General features: G+C 47.8%; 1 protein-coding gene across 1 annotated transcript in view; it reads right to left on the reverse strand.

Moving 5' to 3' along the window:
- LOC144247145 (serine protease inhibitor Kazal-type 5-like) overlaps window positions 1-20,445 on the reverse strand; it is a 40,703-nt gene extending 20,258 nt beyond the window's left edge. Inside the window, exon 1 of the transcript XR_014958338.1 lies at window positions 20,331-20,445. The gene's annotated coding sequence lies outside the window, so the exon portion shown is untranslated. The remainder of the gene's footprint in view (window positions 1-20,330) is intronic.
- Window positions 20,446-20,990: the final 545 nt, after the last annotated feature.

A 20,990-nucleotide genomic window follows, 5' to 3' on the forward strand; every position in this document is an offset into this window, starting at 1 on the left:
TTCCTGAGCCCAAAGCAGGGCTCCAGCAGTCTGACACAATAAATGTCTTTCCCCAGAGGCTGCTGAGCTCCCAGCGTGGTGTTGGGTGTGCAGTGCAGCTGCTGGCTGGTCACAATTCCTGGCTGCATCCCTGGAAATGCTGCAGGTTAACTCCCTTCATCCTGGAGCACTACTCCTACTCTGGCAGCTCACCAAGGAGATGGAATTGCTCAAGGCCAGGATAGGAATGATGGGAATTTCCTGATTTCATCCACTTCTGAGAGTCAGTTGTACAGTGAATGTTATGTATCCACAAAGCCTCAGTAAAATGCATTCCAGAAACACATCCAGAGTGCAGCAAGTCCTTACTGAAGAATTAAAACCACTCAAACCCAAAAAAAACTGTGTCAAGTGAACTTACTCTACCAAAAGGAGACAAAGTGGATAAGCTTAATTTGGAATAATTGCTTTGCAAATCTCTGTGCACTGAGAGCATTTAAGAATTTCCCCTAAATGCAGTATCTGCTGCAGCCTCCTCTGGACCCAGTGTCTCATGAGTCACACCCTTCCCTGTCACCAGGTTTCCTTTCCCACCCAAATCCACCTTTTCAACTCTGACCTGAAAGTCACAAAAAGCATCTGAGGTTATGGACTGACCACATGCCCCGGGGACATCCTCCAGCACAGAAAGCTCCTGGCTGTCCTTGTCACACCTGCAATGCCATGGCAGCAATTTCCAGTCCCCTGTGCTGGGACCAGAGCATGAACCTCATCTTTTCAACCCTCCCCAGGCCATGAGCCACCATGACATGTGGCTGACTGGCCTGGACAGGCCTTTGCCACTGCTGATTTGGCTTGACAGTGCCAGGGAGGAGGGGGAAATGAATCAGGAAGTGAGCAACAGTGAGAGGTGTAGGTCCAAAAGGCAGGCAACTTCGGAAGATCAAAATAATAGCATGTAACACATGCCTTCTTCAAAGGACTAATGAATCCCTACAGGGTTCCCCTATTATTATTTGCATTTCACAGATGGATACATTAAGATGCAGAATGCTGCATTATCCTCTGGGTCACACCTAATTCAGTCTATTCATCCCTGGTCTTATACTGGAGCTCGTCCCTGCTGTGCCAGAGATCCTCCCACGAGGAAAAACAACTCTGCTGCCTCCCAGGCAGGCCTGCTCCAGGAGGCACTGCTGTGTCTGGGCTCTGATTTGCAGAGCACAGACTGACTGGTCCTATCGATCCCTCCTGACCTTGAAAACTGATTAACTTATCAGCTCTCCTTCCCTCCAATCAGGCTGAGGAGTACAAGCAGCTCTGGCTTAAAGCTGGATTGAATCTTTTTTTAATGTACTTTTCTTCTAGATGTGAAATATAAGACAGAGGAGCCCAGAGGAGAGATGCATCTGAGTGTTCAACACACAGCCCAGTCTCATTCCACCCCTCAGCCTGGCTGTGGAAAGGACCCACCTTCCAGCCAGGAGCTTCCCTGCAGCTCAGCAGCTTTTGTTCACAGAAGAATAAAGCTGCCCTGGGAAACTCTGCTCGCTGGGAGAGCAGAGCTGCTCCCCGAGCTGCAGCTGATGCCATGTGGGGCTGGGGATGCTGGAACTGCTCTCTGCATTCAGAGGGAGATCCAGCATTGAGGCAACAGGCTCTCCCTGCCGACTCCGAGGAAGCAGCTGCCATTCCTGCTGTCAACACTCTCCTGGGCGGGTTTTGCTCATTGAAAATCGCCAGGCTGGAGATGGCAGGAGCTGGGGTTTGATCTACAAGGCCTCAGCAAGTAACATCTGCACGCTGAAAGGACTTCCCATGGCAAAGCACCACGACATCCCCTGGAGCTGCCCAGCACTTGGAGCCTCCAAAGGCCACCAAGATCTGCGCTGTGACAGTCCTTCCCAGTGCCAGCCGATTTACCTCCCTGACAGTGTTTGTAGCTTAGATAAGGCTAATCAAAATCTCATCATTCAGGGTGTAAACTGATCGCCTGCAGGGGTTAGAAAGGAGTTTTACTCCGTGTGTAGCGTTGCACAACTGCCAGGATTCACTGTGGGCATTCTCCAGCCTCTGCTGAGCACCAGGCGGGACCACAGCGAACAGCAAAGCACAGCACACCGGCTGAAAAGCCAGAGCCATCATGCAAAACAACGCAGCCCTATTGTTTGGGAACAAAGCAGAAATTCTTCTGACTCTGGATTCAACTCACACATGGAAATGGAAGACAATGACTGTCACTAGGCTACTGAAACAGCAGAATTTCAACAGAGGAAGAAAAATCTGTCCTGAGATAATATTCCTGCAGACAGTGAGAGGAATGCCTAGAGAGCACTGAGGATTGCACTTGTGTAACTCTGCCCATCCTGTGCAGGCACCAGACCCTCTAAGTGATGCTCCAGCGAGTGGTACCAACCACCTGCCCCCCTCATGAGGGCTGAGCCCTTCCATGCCCCCCAAAAACCCTCACTCCCACCCCCCCACCTGAACAGCAAGCCACGAGAACACAGTGTCTTTCCCCTCTGCAAAATTATTATTTATGTTTTATCGGCGGCCAAGGCTCCATAGTGCCGGAATCGGCCGAGGGGTGTGGCGGCCTAAGTGCCAGCACCCATGGCTGCAGTGACAGCAGGAGGCCAAAAACGCCCGTGTGGGTGGTGGCTGCTCTCAGATTGAAGTATCACCACGCCCCACTCTCCTAATTGCGCCGTGGAACTCTGATCTCTGCCCGATCCCACAGCCAGCCCCGTGGCAGGAGCCCTGAGCCACCCATGGGATCCCCCAAAGCTTCAGCTACTCCTCCAGAGGAGCCCACAGCAAGATGAGATCCCAAATTCCCTTGCCCTGTAGAAGGTAACTGAGAATAAGGCATTTCAGGACTTGCACGTGACAAAAAACCACACTGTCATTGCTTGAGGCATCTGCTGCCTTGGATTGTGACTGGAGCTGCCAGCCAAAAGGGAGAGTTTCCAAAGAAAACTATCAATTTTTCTCACAGAAGGAAAAAAAAAAGGCAACTGCAGCTGAAAGTTGAATATGTTTGCATTAGAAGTATGGATTTTCCATACATTAGATTTTCCAGTACCTAAAGGGGGGCTATAGGAAAGCTGGAGAAAAACTTTTTACATGGGCATGAAGTGATAGGACAAAGGAGGAATGGGCCTACACTGAAAGAGGTAGGGTTGGGTTAGATATTAGGAAGAAACTTAACTATAAGAGTGGCAAGACACTGGAAGAGATTGCCCAGAGCAGCTGTGGCTGCCCCATCACTGGAAGTGCCCAAGGCCAGGGTGGACAGGGCTTGGAGCCACCTGGGACAGTGGAAAGTGTCCCTGCCCATGGCAGGGGGGTGGAACTGGATTCTATTCAAGGTCCTTTCCAATCCAAACCACTATGATTATCTGATTTCATATCCCCCAAATGTAAGGAGAGCACATAGAATTAATAAATATTTGCATTTGGTTCAAACACCCTATTTTTAATTTGAAAACTGCCGAACCTGTTTAAGGCACCCAAAACTATCACTTTTCAGTCACTGTACAACCTTTCTGCAGTGTGCTGGTCATACAGCAGTACCTGGGAAAGAGGACAGTTGTTCCTTTACACAAGATGTAAAAAGCTTTAAGCACATTTTTTTGTGGATGAGAGGCATTTTTCCAAGCAGCATCAGTACATTCAATAGCATCACTCTGGCTGCTGAAGGAACAGTTTAGCCTTATCAAAGATAATGGCACAGCCCTTGATGCTGCAGAGAGAAATCACCAGAAATGCATCAGTATTTTGGGGAGTCATTTGAGGTCTAATGCACTTAAAGCATCTCCATTCAGTCCTCGCTCACACACCAACACCCAAGTCTCATGCAAACATGACCCTGGAATCTGCTCCCCTGTGCTGCAGTCGACACCCCAGAGGACGTGTCTGCAGCCACCCAGCTCCTGCAGGTTTGTGCTGATTTTCAGCTGGTATAATCACTACTGAGCTGAGAATCCCTGTGCCCACGAGGGTGTTTGCCAGGCCCTTTCTGGCAGCAGCACAAGGACACCCTGACAGATTCCAGCCAGGACAGCTTCCCCTGCACACAAACCTGTGACAGAGCCCTTGTCCCTGCAGCAGGAATGCACTCATACTGGGAAGTCCAGAGGTTTACCTTGGTACATTTAACTACCTGTGGCTTTTTGCTTGCATTTAAAAACTATTTCCCACAGTCTGAGCACCCATATCCAACCCAAGAAACACCCCATTTCCCATTGCAGCTGAATCACCAGGATAATGGTGGACATCAGCCAACAAATGGTTGATGACCAGGGGAATCAACATGTCCACCAGCAGTGACTGATTTGGAAATTGGCTACCAGGAGTGACATATGGCAGGCAACAGCATCCTAGATCTGAAACAAGGAAAGACCTGAATCAATTTTTTTAAGGAATGTCTAGATCATGGTCCAGTTCTTTTTATCACCAGGTAAAAGTGTCTGGCAGACTGGTCAAACCAATAAAATTTTAAATAGGCAGCAGGGGTGCTCAGCTCCTTTTGATGTTCACTTTGCTCTAAAGCATCTAATGTTTTGGCTGAACATATTCCAGGTGTTTGTCCTTAATGCTACAAAAACCACAAAACAGTTTTTTCCTGGTGGACCATTGCAATCTGCCAGTTTATGGCCCCTTCCAGGGATGGGATTGTATTTAGGCTTTGTTTCCCAACTGAAAATATAGCCATAATGCAACATTTCAGCCGCAGGAACAGAGCGTTCTGAATAGGAAGGAGGAAATTTGCATAAAGCTTGTATTTGCAGCTTTTTAGGGAGCTGAGAATGCCACACACCAGCTGTTGCACATGAGCACATCTGTACAAACAGGAGCATACTCCACATACAGCGTGAATAAAATTTTTAAAAATTAAAGAAGATACCTCCCCTTTGCAGCACTGATCTAGTGACAGGCAGCCCTGGGGATCGGGAGCAGAGACCAAGCTGCTGCCTCAGGAATTCCCCCTTCATTTCCTCCAGTCCTTGCTTGTAGCAAGGTAGGTCTCCTGTATTTGCAGAGCCCTTTTCTTTTCTAAACCTGTTGCACATACACTTAATCCCTGCTGCTGCCTGCCCTGCCTTCACTGCAGAGGTTCATCCTTGGCTGAGTTACTGCCTGTGCAGGTCTGTCCTCCTGTCTCTGGCTCAGGATTAGACACAGCCAACAGCACTCAGGGCCCAAATGCTATTTTTGTCATGTATCCATCATGGACATGTTGGGTCCATGTGCTGTTGGCTGCAGTGCTGACTTTAGGGACACACTCAGCCTTGCCAGGCAGAGCTGGAGATGCCATGGAGCCTGGTTCCAGAGATGCAGGACAGAAACACTCGTGATTCTCTCTGGCATTAGCACCGTGCTGCCTCCACGGAGCTCACAAGTGGAAAGGACCTCCTGGGTCATCAAGTTCATCTCCTTGTCATCCCCAGTAACCACATCACTAGATCAATTAGAGCTGTTTGATTGGCCTATCACAGCTAATGGGCTCCTCCATCTGGCAGAGGAATAACAGGATCCAAAGGTGATGCCAGGCTGGAAACAAGGGTGGCCATGTAACGGTGCCTGGCTCTGCCCAGGGCACCCCATGTCACCCTCAGATTTTCAGTCTGAAGTTGTGCCAAGACCATTTTATCCAGTGCCTTTCTGCTCCAAAACTGAGTCTGGGAATCTCTGGGCAGCAGTTCCATGGTTTGTGAGCAGTGACAAAGAAGAGCAGTTTCCATCAGCTGTGTAATACAGTCACTGAGGTTTGGTTGGGTTTTGGTTTGGTTATCCTTTAAGGAATTGCAGCTTTCCTGAGCAGCACCAAAGAAATCAACAAGCTGAAAGAGGAGGTTCAAAAAGGAAAAAAAAAAAAAATCACTGCTCTGAGCAAAACAAGAACTAATTCTAAAGAATCCTCTGGCTGCAGCTTTAAAACCCACCCTAAGTGCTATGCCCATCACCAGGTTTACAAAAGCAAGGAGTTAAATGGAATTTATTACTTGTTTTCAAGGTATTGAATCAAATAATGAATCAAAAATTACCATATGCATGTGCCCTTTTCCCACATGCTTTTGAAGATGCCCTCTTGCAGATTAGACTGACATCTAAGATAATTAGCATATCTTCAGGCTGGAGATTTAATGAATAACAAACAAATAATAAGTCTCTTTTACTTACTAAAAAGTCTGGGCAATCTCTCTTCTAATATTTTCTCCTAAGCAAACATACATACGCTGCACCATGGTTATAGTGGTGCTAAGATTCACTTTCTGGTCATTATCAGTTCCAGAAAAAAAATATTACCAGAAAAACCCAAAGACTTGAGGGGAGTTAAATTATTTTTCAGGCAAAATAAGATGCTTTGGTTCATTCTTGAGCTTTTCTATATTCCACATTTCACATAAACCCAAAATACTTCACTTAAATGATGCAAATCACTGCAACAGCAACTGCAAATCACTGCAACATCCCAGACACACACAAAAATAAACATTTTCATTCCATGGGGCTATGTTTCACCAATGTGTGGGATGCTTAGACTATGTGATTTAGTGAAATTACCCAGAAATGACAGCACATTCTACACAAGGGATCAAGAATTTGTGTTAAGAATGTAATGGAGAGGATTTTGAATCCCTAAGTAACAGGACATGAATTCACCTTCCACTGAGCAATAGGACAAACAGTCAAATGCTGCTCAGGGATGGAAGACAACCCTGCAGCTTCTCACTGGAGATTTGTGGGACCCCTCAAAATGCAACAGCTTTGAAAAGGTGCAAAAATCATACCAAAAGAAACATGTCTAAGTATTTACACATGATTATGGCACTGTCCAGGGAATAATTTACTCAGTCTTTCCCCATTTTGTGGGCATCCAAAGGCCTTTTCCAAACATCTGACTCAGTGCAATGGCAACAGACAACTGAGGACCGAAACATCAGTTGTGTGCTGAATGCTGATGTGGTGATCTCTCATCTCTCACTTCTGAGCTGGGAAGCAACTCCTGGGGAGGTCTATATAGGTCACCACCAAAGCAGGATGGAGAGAGCAATCTTGAAGGCAAGGTTCAGCTTAAGGCCAGGACCAACTCAATAAAATGCTCAGAAATGCTTCCCCAAGTGCCATATAATGAAATCCAGGGTCACCCCAAAGTGCAGAGTGTAGTACTCCGAGGACAGGCTTAAACAAGTAGGAACCTGTACAGCAAAGATACAAATATTAAATCCAAATGAAAAAAGATTGAGGCTACTGGCACATAAAGAAGGTCTTTTAAACTAAATATTGTGGGAAAGCCAAACGTTTGACAAGACATGTGGCTTGGGAAAATACAGTCTCCAGTGGAGAAGTCATGAAAATTTAGTATCCTTGAAGAAAAGGATAGGAGAGAAGCCAAAAACAGTCAGGGGGAAACAGCAGGCCCAGCTGACAGCCCTGCCAGGGCTGCAGAGAGGGAACAGCACAGGACACCAGGTGTGCATTTCCATCCAGGCAAGTCTAAAAGGCCAGGGGAGTGAACAGCAGTGCCCTGGTTTCAGATGGGGCTATTAACATAACCAGCACCTTGGAAACCTGGTGGGGGGAAGATAAGCAGCAGAACATGGTAATGAGTGGGTACAAATCAAACAGGAATGAGAGTGGGCTGTGCAGGTGGAGGAGCTGAGCATCAGAGGAGCTGAGCATTAAGGAGAGCTCAAAGAGCTCAACCAAGATAACTGTATCAACAAATAGCTGATACTGTTAGGATTGCAGCCCCATGCCCAGACATTATAGTGTTAGAGTTATTCCATCCTCCACCCACCCAGAACAGGCCAACAACGCAAACCTTAAGGGAGACAAGTGAGGCGGTGATGGATATAAGCAGAGACAAACAGGAGATGTCCCTGTCCCTGTTCACATGGGATCACTGGCAGGAGGGAACATGTTTACATTGAAAATGGAAAGTTACTGCTCCCTCCAGCAGTAATTTATGACCTCTGACACAAGAGCCTCTTCAGCACATCCTGAGCAGCACCCAGGAACCAGCGGATTTGATTTCAAGTGTATGGCCAAGGGCTCTTTGCACCTTAAAACTGACAAATCCTGATGGCAGCCTTGAAAACGTGCTACTGTGAGTTAGCTTGAAGAGGGTACTGCCTAAACACACAGGCACTTGTTCAAAGAAAATTAAAAAGGAAAAGCCCTTAAGGAAAAACACACCCAGGAGGTGGGAAGACCATTTGAAGAGGTCATTAGAGTAAATGTTTATTGCTTAAGGGGGAAAAAAAAATCAGAATAAATGCTAGTGTGCTTAAAGTGAGACAATTAACAGTAAAATGAGACTAAGGAGAAGCACTGTCCAAATAGCAAAAATGTAAAAACCAGGACTAAAATCTAAAGTTGCAACTGTGCCAAAATGCTCCAATGACTGAGAAGAATTTTCCAAGCCACAGCAGTAATAACAAAACACATTGAAGAGTCCTTGATCACAGGGCTAAGGGAGCCTCCAAGGAAGATAACAGCAGAGTAGAAAAGCTAAATTAACTTATTCACAATAAGCTGATAAATCCTGATAACACAGAGCCACAGTCAGGGATTAAATCCCCCTCTCAGCAGCACTGAAGGTGCCCAAATGTGCAATCACCCAGCTCAGGCTCCATAGAGCACTCTGGGGGAAAGGCAGGAAAGCTCATCTAAAAAGAGTAACAAAGCACACAGAGAGAGGTGACAGGCTGGGGAAGACTCATCACAGGTTTCTGGGAGACAAGTCCTGCCCCATCAGCCCCAGTCCTCTGAAGTGTGGGTAAGTGGGCACTGCTTGGCACCATGAACTTCCCTTTCTAACAAACCAGTTACAAGAAATTAAGGTGCCATTATGTAAAGAAGTTTCTTTGAGTTTAAAATGAAGGAGAAGAAATGAAGAAGAGTTTCTTTGAGTTTAAAACGGTTAAAAATGGAAGCAGTAATAAGATGTCAGCTCTCCCAGTGGAGGTGAGACACGACAGGCATCTCTGCAGCTCAGCTTTTTGTAAATGACTATGAAAAGGCAATTAGCAAAGGGACAAATTGAATGATTCGAGAGAGTTCAAAGCTTTGAGTCAACTGAGAGAAAAACCACGAGTCACTCAGGACACAGTGGCTGGACAAGAAAGTGGCAGACAAATTTCAGGGTTGAAAAATGGAGAGAGAAGAGAAAAGCTTGCTGTGCTCTACCTGTACATTACAGCTCCACAGTAACCATCACTGTCAGAAGTGCATTAAGGAGTTCTGTGGCTAAGGTCACAAACAAAGGTCACATCATTACCAGAGGAGCAATTAGAAAGGTTTAGCACCTGATAGGAGCTGTTAGGGAACATGGAAAGGATAAAACAAATTATTTCTGTCGTGCTGCCTTATGATTGCTGGGTCTGCCCAGCTGCACAGTTGTGGCACTGTGGCCTCCCCCATCATCACCATAACAGGGATTTAGAGAGGTAAAAGGACACAGGAAACACCTCTCCTGGCCACAGAGAGGAGCAGAAATGGGAAAGGCTTTTGTCTAAACTCACAGCAACTCCCACGGTGGAAAACAGGCTATAGAGGCTCATGACAGTCCACAAAATCAGGAGGAATCCACAGAAAATAAAGAGTAGCTGCTGTTCAGGATTACTCACAGCACTAGAATTAATGGATACTAAATAAATTATCATATAGTAGGTTTAAACAAACACAGGGAAGTTTTTCTTCCCCTCCCTGTAAAATGTAATTGTATTGTGGAACTCATTGCCCCAGGATGTTGTGGGTGCCAAACACCTCAAGAGAGTCAAAAGTCAATTAAACAAATTCATGGACAGGTCCATCAGTGGCTATTAAACATGATGATAGAGATGCAGCCTCCAGCTGGCAAGTCTCTGAACCACATGAAACTTTATCACAGGAAGATTTTCTTTGTGCTTGCTCTGTTTGCTCCCCTCAACATCCACAGCCAACCATGGACCCAGGTACTGGGTTATTCCAAGTTATTCCAAGCTGGGGCCAGCTCCCAGAGTTGAAGTGTGCATTTTCAGCACACACCAGCCCTGGTCTAGAGCTCTAGAATTCCTATTTGTCCCTGTCCTGAAGTGACATTAATCTTTTGAACACAGGGTGGATTGCCAACATCTTAGGCTAAAATTTTGGGCTTTAAACCTCAGGAGATTCCAAGGACATGAAATCCAAAATGACACACAGATGTCAGCCCTTTGTTTGGATGTTGTGATTTATACTATGAGTGATACTTCCTCTTCTGTCTCCCTAACAATGACAAAACAAAGAGCTATAAACAAAACCTGACTCCAGATGTTCTTTTGCCCTCATTAGCGACCAGCTTGGCTAATACTATTTCATCAGCCCTTTGTTTCAGGGTGGCAAGCCAACATCAGCAACTCGAGGACATTTTGATGGGCTCCCCCCACTTGGGATGCGACAAATTCCCAGGACATTCCTGCCCAACACTCACTACAATAACAAGCACGGGGCTGAATTACTGCCCTCGACAATGTTTGGTACGTGGAAGAACTCGTGCGTGCTAATTACCGTGATTGCTCCATAAAAATCCCCCCCAGGCAGCCGTGTGCAATCCCGGTGAGCCCCAGCCCTGCCCCCCGGCAGCAGCCCAGGTGGAGAGAGCCTTTCCTCTTTGAAGAGCCTCCCCAGCACCCGAGGTGTCCCACCCACTCGCCAAATCTATTCCTAGACATATCAGCTCTGTTTATTTTCCACGCTGACTCTTACACCAGTGCAAAGGGCGAGAATCAGGCTGGACACTTAAGTAGGCTACAAAACAAAGGCACTTCCTCTCCCTTTGAAGACTACTATCCATTATTTTTGATAAGAGGTGCAGCAGATTTATTTCTCTGGTTTGAGCACTCCAAAGCCTCTTTACTAAGCCTGGCAGCAGGAACCTCAAAGCAGATGCCAAACTCTGTAATCTTTTCATGTGTGGTAGAAATAATCCCTTTTCTTGGAGCCTGGGGGAGATGAACCCTGACATCCACAGGAGCTGCTGATGGACAGGTACTTGGGAGCCAAAGCAGAGCCAGCAATGGTCTCTTCTCCCCACAGAGCCTCTTCTCTCTGTAGCCAACCAACAACCACACACTTTGCTTTTTTCTGAGCTCCAGCCTCACCCTTGCACCAAGATCAGTAAGAAATACTCATATCTAACCCCAAAGCCCATCACATCCCCCTGTGCCAGTTCTTCTAACAAAGGATCCTTTACTCCTCCTGCAGTTTCACTCCTACCTTTAGATGCTTTGTGAGTTGAAGAAGCTCAAAGAAGATCACATAACAGGGCAACCCAGCTCCCAAAGCCACCCCTGCTCCCAGATTAACACAGGCCAAGCAACAAGGTCCTTTGGCTTGCAGGCTGCCTTGGGCTGAGTCACCAAATCCCAGTGCCAAATCCCCAGTACCGGGGTAATTGCAGACATTTTGAACCAGATTATGCTGTGAGGGCAGAGGGAAGCTAATCATAAAAGGAGTAAATCAAGGGGAAACACTTGGCACCTCACTTTTGTCAGGAAGGGGCTGATCAACTTTTACTCTGGATAAATAGAGAGTGAGAGAGGGAAGATTCACTTTCACTTGGTTCCCAGGATGTCCAAGGACTTTCACATCCCAGCACAGAGAACAGCTGCTGTATGTCTTTACATCTCACAATGATAGATTCCTTATTTAAAAATAAATCAGAGCAGCCTGGGATAGATGCCAGCACATTTCCCCCAGTTTTCCCACATCCTACATTTTAAAGGCAGCTGATGAGCTCCATCCTTGCTGATCCCTCATCCTTCCTTTAATAACTCCCCATGTTCCCATTAAAACCAGTGCATTGCCCTCCTCACCTTTAAATTCCCCCCAAGCCGTAGTTCCCTATTTTGGCTGCTCTTACTCAGTTTTGTATCATGTGTTGTTACTGCTCCAAGAGCACCAGCACACTCTGAAGTTCTTTTCTTTTTGTAACTTTTCTCCTCAGGCAGCACAACTGAACCCTTTCTGTAAAAAAAAAAACCACCTCTGCTGGGCTAATCCATGTCCAAAAATCACTACCTCATCAATCACTTGTGATAATGCTTTAGAAGTTAAAATCAATAGTTCAGGCACAGCTGGAACCAACACATATTGGAACCACATATTGGTCTTGACCTTTTGGGTTGATATTTTTCCCCAAAATTTATAAAAGGGACCCAAGCTTGCAAACAAGGTGCCCAAGCACATGGTGTTGAGCAACACAGAGGCTATCAAAGCTGAGATCTCATTACACCCTGTGCCTCCCACTCCGGGTTGTGCTCCCTTGTTCCATCTTGTTTCAAATTAGACTGAGAGCTCCTCACGCCAGCGGCTGTGGCTCCCGTGGCACCACTGCACCAAACAGGATTAATAAGATAAGACTAAAGACAGCTCTCAAAAGCACATAAAACAAAGGGATGTGGGAAAGTCTTGCCCCTGCCCTGGATAAAGACCTCTCAAGATACTTGAATAACTTCAGGACATCCATGAACTTGGCTTCTCTATCATGAGTTTAATTTTTCACTTTTAACCCCAGCACTCCACAAATTAAGTGAAACTAAATTAAAAGATGCTTTGCATGGTCTAAGATTTTTGTTATAATGTTTCATCAGCATAGCTCAAAGGTTTATGTAGTCCATTCAAACTGGGTCATTTGTGTTGTAGACAACAGGGCACACTCAGCAAGCAAGGGATAAGGATTTTAGTGGCAAGAAAACAAGCAGCTTGTCCTTTATCAGCTGGCTGCTCTGACCTAGCCCAGGATCTCCTATCTCCCAAAGCATGGTTTTATCACTGTCTTCCTTCTGGTTTAGGACTTGCCTTGGGAATTAAGCCACCCTTACCACAATAACATCTGGCTGGGGTGGTGCTGCTGGCTCAGCTTCCCACCAAACTGCTCCCAGAGCCCCTGGTGCTGCCCTTCCATCAGGGCACACAAAGATGTGGCATTTGGGTATCTGGCCATCAATTTCCAGAGGCTTTACACCAACTGAACCAATTTTCCCATTTTCCCATAGCCTGAAGAGGCTGACCTAGAGCCACATCTGGCTTTTATCAGGTGGGATACAGAAAAAGGAGAGATTTGCCAGCAGCCACCAAACAAGCCAGTGGTTAAGGTAAGGTGCTCTTTTCTCTGCCTGGAGCTGAAGTTGGGATTCAGTTCACTGGCCCCATCATCTTTTCACACTCATCTGCTGAGCTCCATGATAACAGCTCAAGATTTGGGAGAGTTCACAATGCGCTGCCATTTCACCCAGCTGCAGCTGAGAGTTTCCCCCTCTTCATTCACCATGGTCCTGTAACAGAAGCTTTCAGTGTGATAGGAATTCCCAGGCCAAAAAGTATAATTTTAATAGTTCAGCTTTACAACAGCAGATCAGGCATCACTGCTTCCCTGGAGGCCTTAAATCCTTTCTCTCCCTGCACACCCTCCCAAAGAGCATCCTCTCTGAGGGTTCACTTCTCCCAGGACTAGAACATAATTGGATTTTGCTCCCACAGGGACTTCCAACATCAAAAATAATGCCCAAGTAGCAGTTCTGGTGATTTTCTCCTAGGAGGCATAGTGGGCCTGCCTTAATGGCAGCATCTCCTTGGACAGCACTGCAGTCCCTGGCACCACAGACCTCCAGAGAAGGTGGGTCTGGGGGCTACAGAGGGAACTCAGTGCCCACACAAATGAGCACACTTAGAGTAGAGAACAGCACTAGAAAGTAGAGTTGTCATTCCATGGGAGATCCTCATTTCCAAACAAGATTAGTTGTGCCTTTAATCATCCTTCATCCAACCAACGCTTGGGACAAGAGGCCTTGCAGGCAAAACTCAACCTCCCTGTCTTACCCTTTGCTTGCAGCTGTTGTTACAGAAACACACAAACGAGACCATCACATTTGCATGCCATTTAACTCGGCATGACAGTTTTCCTGCTGGGAGGAAAGCTCCTTCAGGCTGGGTGGTGTAGGGCTGCCCAGAAACAAAACCCTTTTCTACAGAAAAGGACGAAGAAGTTTGTTGTCTCCTGCCTTGCCCCAGAGCTTCGGAGTGAAGGCACTTACTTATGACAACAGCAAACAAGTGCTCAGCAGCACTTCAGTGATGTGGTTTAAGCAGAAAAATAAAAAACCTTTCTTGAGCATGGAGCTAAGCAGGCCCCAGGCAGTAATGGGTACATGGTGAATAATAAACCCAGCTGAAGCAAGATGCATGAGTCAACCCAGATGAAGAGTTCCTCTTGGTTCCTCCCTCCCCCCTGTCTTTGGCTGTTCCTTGGAAAATCCATATGCGTTTTAAGGGTGTCCACAAAACAAACATTTGGCTGCTTTCTTCAAGAAACCTTGCAGAGCCCAAAACTGGCTGTGTGGGCTGAGTACTCAGCGGGGTACAGTAACCAAAGCAAAGAGAAACCTCCTCAGGGGCTGTTAGAGTATTTGGGATGGGGGAAATGGAGCAGAAATCTTTGTAGAAAAGCTATTTACATCTGTTTGACCCTTGTAAAACAGGTCCCCAGACTCTTCTCCACTCAAAGGCATTTGGATGACAAGGCTGGAGCAACATTTCGATCTTTCCCAGGGGAAAGGAATGGGGCAGAGCCACCATGGGTAACCACCAAGCACACACATGGCACAGGCAGGAAGGGACACCAGGAGGCTCCCTGGAAGGAGCAGGTGCTGCCTGCAGTGCTGCCTCTTGGCTCACAGCCCCAGGAGGAGCCAACGAAAGTGAAAGACACCTGCATCCTCCTCCAGACTCCACCTTGCCCCCCAGCCTTCCCCAGCAGGCAGCTCCTCCCTGGAGGCTGTTCATCCCCTCCCACACGAATCCCTTGATCTGTTTGCCAAGGCCCGGGTGCTCCAGGAGGGTCTGGCTGCCCACAGGTCATGCAGGGCTGCAGCTCAGCTCTGGGTGCTACAGGGCCAGGTGGCTCTGGGTCTGCTCTCCCCTTGCTTTGTTCCAAATTCCAAATGGAGATTTACAAGGTCACCCAACACAGCAGCACGTGCTGGCCCCAAAGCTTGGGAAAGCCAATCCCATGAGGAAGGGGAATCCCTCATGCCAAGAGTCTTTGCTGAAAATGTGGATGCACACAAGTGACCAACCCATGCCAGGCATGGCTCCTGCTGCTGGTCTGGAGCCAGGCTCACCCACAGCTCACTCTGCCTCCACGTTTGCTGCCACCACAACCTTCCTCACCCCAAGGGCAGCACCACCTCCACTTCTCCCTGAATCATGAGTGGCACCAAGCCAGGAGCAGTGTGGAGGTGGTCTGCTTGCTAGGGACCATGGAGAGCAGAGAAATGGGATGACAGAGGGTTGACTTGCACAGTTCTGCACCCAGCAGCCTCTCAGCAACTTTGTGCCACGGGAGGTAGACTACAGGGTCGATGAGAGGTGGCAGGTGAATGCTGACTTACCTGCACAGAATCTGTCTTTCTAGAAAGAAAATTTCAAGTCTGGTGTCATTCAGGACAGCACTGGGTGTGACAGCCAACTCTGCTGCCGGCTTCCGTCACTGCTTATACTGCAGGACAAAGCCTTGCTCTGTCCACTACCCTAGGAAAAGAGAAAGTGGGTTTTGACTCCTTCCACTGTGGATGCCTTGCAGTACGTGGACAATGCAGAGGGCTTGCCTTGAGGGCTGACACACAAACCCCAGGAGCACTCTGCCCCAAACCTAGAGCATTGCCCACCCCATGGAAGCTCCCTCTTCCCTGGGCCATCCCATCGCACTGGGAATCCTCGCCAGGCACCACAAGCAGCCAAGTGAGCATGGCCTCCTCCTCCTCCAGCCTGTTGAGCAACCTGCAGTGGGTGGACACACACCCAGGCTAAACACAGCTCCAGCACGGCCGCCCCCACCCGCCGTGGCTTGGGCCCAGGTCACCAAACACATTCTTGCTGTGGGTGCGCTGGTTCCCATGCTCCTCCCCGGGAGAAGCCCGTCTTGCTCAACCCCACTCAGCACTGGTTTCCCCAGCGCTGAACCCGGAACCAGATTTCACTCATCACCAAACGTGCCAGCCCTTCTTGCCACACAGCTCTGCCCCAGGGCCGGGCAGGATGCGCTGCTGCCAGCGGGAGCTGCTCCATTCCCCACCACTCCACGTCCTGCAGGCTGGCCCAGGACTAATGGGGAGGGAAAGGCTTTTGTTGCAGTTGTCATTGTCCTTAATCCCTGTTATTGACCAGATCAGCCTGTGAGATGCTTGACACCTGAGGAAGAGGGATTTTAAGGCTTCCAATGCCTCCTCAGCATGGCCTTTACCTCCTTATGACACATCAGAGCTTTTGCAATCCAGGTTAGCACCAATCTGCCCTATTTCAACTTCAAAGCACTTCACAAACATTAACCAATTAATCCTCTCACTGTCCTCCAAAGGAGGTGAGCATCTTTATTTTTATCTGTTTCCCCGTCAATGAGAAGGAGAGAGTTAAGTGCCTCTCCCAAGGCTGTCTGCACTTGACTCCCAGCCCCAGGCTGGGGCCATCAGAGGAATGGACAGGTGCACCTCAGACACAAGAAATGCTTCAGGAATCACATCACCTAAATCAAGTAACTTTGGTTTTCTCCATGCCCCATATGATTCAGCTTTTGGAGCATTTTCTGTTCATCATGAGTCAATGACCTGGAAGAAAAATTATCTGAGACAAGCAAGACAGAGGAGGCCACTGACACAGCAGCCAGGACCAGCTGGAGTGCCAGGGCACACAGACAGTGTTTTAAATAAGCCAGGACAAGTCCTACATCTTGTAATAAAAGATAGAGCTCAGCATGGATGGTTTCAGAGTAAGGGGACAAACTTTGATGCAACCACAGGTAGACAGACAGCCAAAACACAGCATGAGCTCCTGGCAGTGCTTACCTTCTGCTAAAAACTGGGGCAGAACATCCCAGCTCACTCTGCATTTTAAATGGCCCTCATTTCCTCCAGCTCAGGCAAAACTTGGTTTAGGGAACCCTACAAACCTCTGAGGCACTGGCACAGACAGAGCTGGAAGGGGAGCTGTCCTTCAACTGGGAAACTGCAGGAAATCAGCAGGGGTCACACCAGCGTGGTGGCAGCTCGCTCAGGATGGGACACATGTACCTGGGAGTGACTCTCCCCCTCAGCCATCCTCTACATCAGCCAGGACTCACTCAAACACTGCCAGCAAAGAGCACAGCACCCACATTCACCAGGTCTATTGTGTGCCTCTGAGGAGCAACCAGCAAAAAAAATAGTGCTTTATCACCTGAAATGGCTATTTATTTGTTGGAGTCATGAGCACTCCTTCCTCCCCCAGTGTGGATTTCTCTCTTGGGATTCCTGAGGGTCAGGGTGACCCCAAGAGAGATCCAAAAAGAGTCTTTGCTTCCCTAGCCCAAATGCAGCCAAATGAGGGGTCTTGGAATGCTTCTGACTGTGCTTTTTCAAGGTTGTTTATTTCTTCTTATCTATAATATTTTCTCTCTGACCTGCTGAGCTCTGGCTAATACAGAAGCTATGGCAGCCTCTCCTTGAGTCCTGGGCAGCTCCCACAATATATACTCAAAATTACATGTACCATGTTTACAGTTCCTGTACCAATACCTAAAATCTATGCTTGACAGTGTGTCCCTATCCTAAACCAATAGAAAAGTGTCACCATCACAGCAAGTCATGGAGGCCAAGAAGGAGGAGAAAAAGGCTAGGACACGCCCAGATTCCTCCATCTTGTACCCCTGAATTACATTCTAAAAAAATTCTACTTTTCCACCCTGTGTTAGTTTAAATATCACACTACTAAAACCCTTGTGAGTTATAATTCCTCATACAGAGTTGACAGTTTTCCAGGGGCTAAAATCAAAGACACAGATGTTTTTGACTTCTTGACAGGGTCTCTGAGACCCCTGCTAGGGTCTCGAGACAGCCAGGCCAGCCAGAGGGATGTGCTGGACTCCAACACCCCAGCACCCAGGAGTGCTCAGGAGTGGGGATAGAACACCGTGATCCCAACAGCCCTGAGACAGGAGGAAGAATGGCATGCGCACACACACACGGGGGTTGAACACCAGAGCCCACCTTCAGTGGTGGCTGCATTTATTAAACCTTTTCAGGATTAAAAGGTGGCTGGGGAGAAGGGACCCAAGCTGCAGGAGTGCTCCCACTCTTCCTGTGGCACTGTGGGATGGGCCAGGCAGGGCTGGGGTGCTGCTCCCAGCTCCCTTTCACTGCAGCAGTTCCTGTCCCCAGGGTTCCTCAGAGCATGTGAGTGAAAGTCTCTCTGCTTTTGCAACACCACTGACCCAGGGTGGGACTCCTGCCCCAGTGGCAGAGAAAACCCACAATTGCAGGGCTTACAGGGAAGCACTGGTTCATTTTTCTCATCATTTCCAATGGCTGGGGCTCAGCACTAACTGCTGACAATTACTCATTACCACTCACCCCGAGGTTCCACAGTGCTCTCTAAACCCTGTGAAGATGCAGGAATCCCAAAACCTTTTGGATGGAGAGGGGCAACCTTTAAACAAAGCTCTGCAATGCCAGATCAATACTGGAAAGAGCTGAAATCAGTCCAGCATCTCGCTTAAGTGGCAGGAGAATTTCAGGCAGATGAAATGCAATTCTCTAACAGCAGTTATTAGAGGCAGCGGGGGTAGAAGCCTTGCTGAATCTGGAATAGAAGTACCATCCTGAGGGAAGGCTTTTCTTAGCATCAAGAACCTCTAAATGCACTGCTTTAAACAGGTATTCAGAGCATGCCTTGAATTAATCGCTATGCACAGACCTCAGGTCACAGTAGCACCTTGAAAAGGGAGACTTGCCCACCTCTGCAGAGGTGCCACAGCTGCCCCTCCACCCGGGCCCAGGGAGGGAGGCAGAGCTGTGGCTGCTCCCAAGGAGCGCCCCAGGAGCGGGGACAGCGCAGGGCTGGTCACAGCAGACAGTGCCACCTGCTGTCACCTGCCCTGTCCCATCCCTCCCGGACCCCAAAAAACAACTGGTTTTCTACGCAATATCCTTGTCTGCTCATCAGGCCCTTCCCCGTGTGGGACAGGCACTGAGCTGCTGTTTGCCCATGGCCTGCAGCACGTCATGGGATTTGACACCGCGTGCCCATACTGTTCGCCAAGAAGGAAAAGGCAAACACCAGCTCCTAAATATGTCAAGAAACAAGTTCCGAGTGTGCTTTGTCACAAGAAACAATTTCTGAGTGTGCCTTGTCTCCCCCCTCAACTGAAAACCTTGGTTTTGCGTATCTTTCTGGAGCATTGACATCACCTCTTCCACTCCTGAACCTCTCACCACCTTTTTGTGGCATGAAGAGGAGCCCAAGCTGCTCAGAAACACCCTGGAATTGAGCAGGCAGACCACCCCACCCTATTCAAACACCAGGATTAGAGTTCATTTAGAAACTGCAATTGCATGACATGCCCACAAACCCAAAATACCTTATATAAGAGTTATGGGGTTTGCCTTGACCCCACAGGGATACAGCACCCTCACAAAACTCCTATGAACTCCTCCAGGCAGCCTTTGCAGCTTGGCTCAGACCGGAATCAAAATATGAAGCAAAGCCACCAAGCTCAGCAGGATTTTGGGCCCTCAGAGACTCAGCAAACCCTTAACATTCAGCACAAGGAGCTTTTAACAGATAAGTGGATTCTCTAGCATATTCTCAAACTTATGAGCATTTACCTTGCTCTTCTTTTTACTAGAATTCATTGGAAGATGGAATCCCCCTTCACAATAAATCTATTTGCCAAGCCCCTCTCATGCCCAAATTTGCTCTTCCATTAACTGGCCACCAGGATCTTGACCAACAGTACATTGGCTTTTTTCATATTTGAAAAGTGAAAGGCCCAAGGATTCACTAGGAGAGATACTTAAACCAGTTTACAAAACAAAGATCAAGTTAGACAAAATCCACACAAATAAGAGGGAATGGAACTCACAGCCTAAAACATCCCTTCTCAAAAGCCTTCCCTTAAGCAGAACAGAACAAATCCAAATAAGAATGAAGTGTTTTTCAGGAGCCCACTTTGGCTCCTGCTGGGGGAGTTACTGGCGAGCCCAGAAACCCCTGCAAGGGCCAGCACAGCAGGGCTGCCCAAAAAGCTGGCACACAACAAACTCCTCTCTGCCCAGGAGCAGATGCAGAGACAGCTTTGACATGAAAGCTTGTGCCTCTGAGCCATCTGAGAAAGGTCCACCCTGGACAGGAACCATCTAGAAAAAAATCAGCTTTGTTGACACCCCTCTCAAATACTTGGTTTTGAAACTAGATAAGTCACACACCAGATTTCAAATAAAGCTCTACAAAAGCAGGGCAATCCCTGAGAGCATGCTTAGTCCCCCTACTACCCAAAGTCTCATTATTACCTGAAAATCAACTTAATTGAAGAACTCACATTCAGCCTGCAAATCCCTCAAAACCAATTATGCCAGGATCTGCTTCTTCCTGGTGCATTCCCAAAGCAATCCCACTGCTGGCTCTCCAGACCATCCAGCCTCCCCCTAAATAGGGAGGGGGCACATATTTATGATACCAGGAGGAGTCACATGCCTTAGGTTAGCTGAGCTTGTTTCTCAGTCTCCTTGTTTTCAATTTCCCTCCTTCAGTCAGTGCTGAAGTGGCACAGGAGAACAAAATTCAATTAACAGGATTAATAGCAATTAAGCTCCTATTGGAGTCAGGGTTGTGCTCTTTAGTCCTGGGAAGAAACTAGATGTCACTGCAACAAGATAAGCAGCAGGTGATGCCAGAAGCTTTTTATTTCCAAGGAGAAAAATTGGTTGTCTTCCTGAAAGTCCTCTCTTCCTCCTCCCTACCTCCTCTGATCAGAATTTTGCCCAGATGGAGCCAATTCCTTTCCAGCCTGCTCCTGCTCAGCCCTGCTCTCTGCACCTGGAAGAGCTCAGCTTCCCCTGAACACGAGTTGTAGGGTCTGAACAAACCACCCTGAAGTCACTCTCTTTTTCCATGCCTGTATAAAAAAAACCAACCCAGTTTCACAGCATGTGTGGGAACGAGTAGAGCAC

This window comes from Lonchura striata, chromosome 13 (genome assembly GCF_050655825.1).
Source record: "Lonchura striata isolate lonStrDom1 chromosome 13, ASM5065582v1, whole genome shotgun sequence".
Lineage (NCBI taxonomy): Eukaryota > Metazoa > Chordata > Aves > Passeriformes > Estrildidae > Lonchura > Lonchura striata.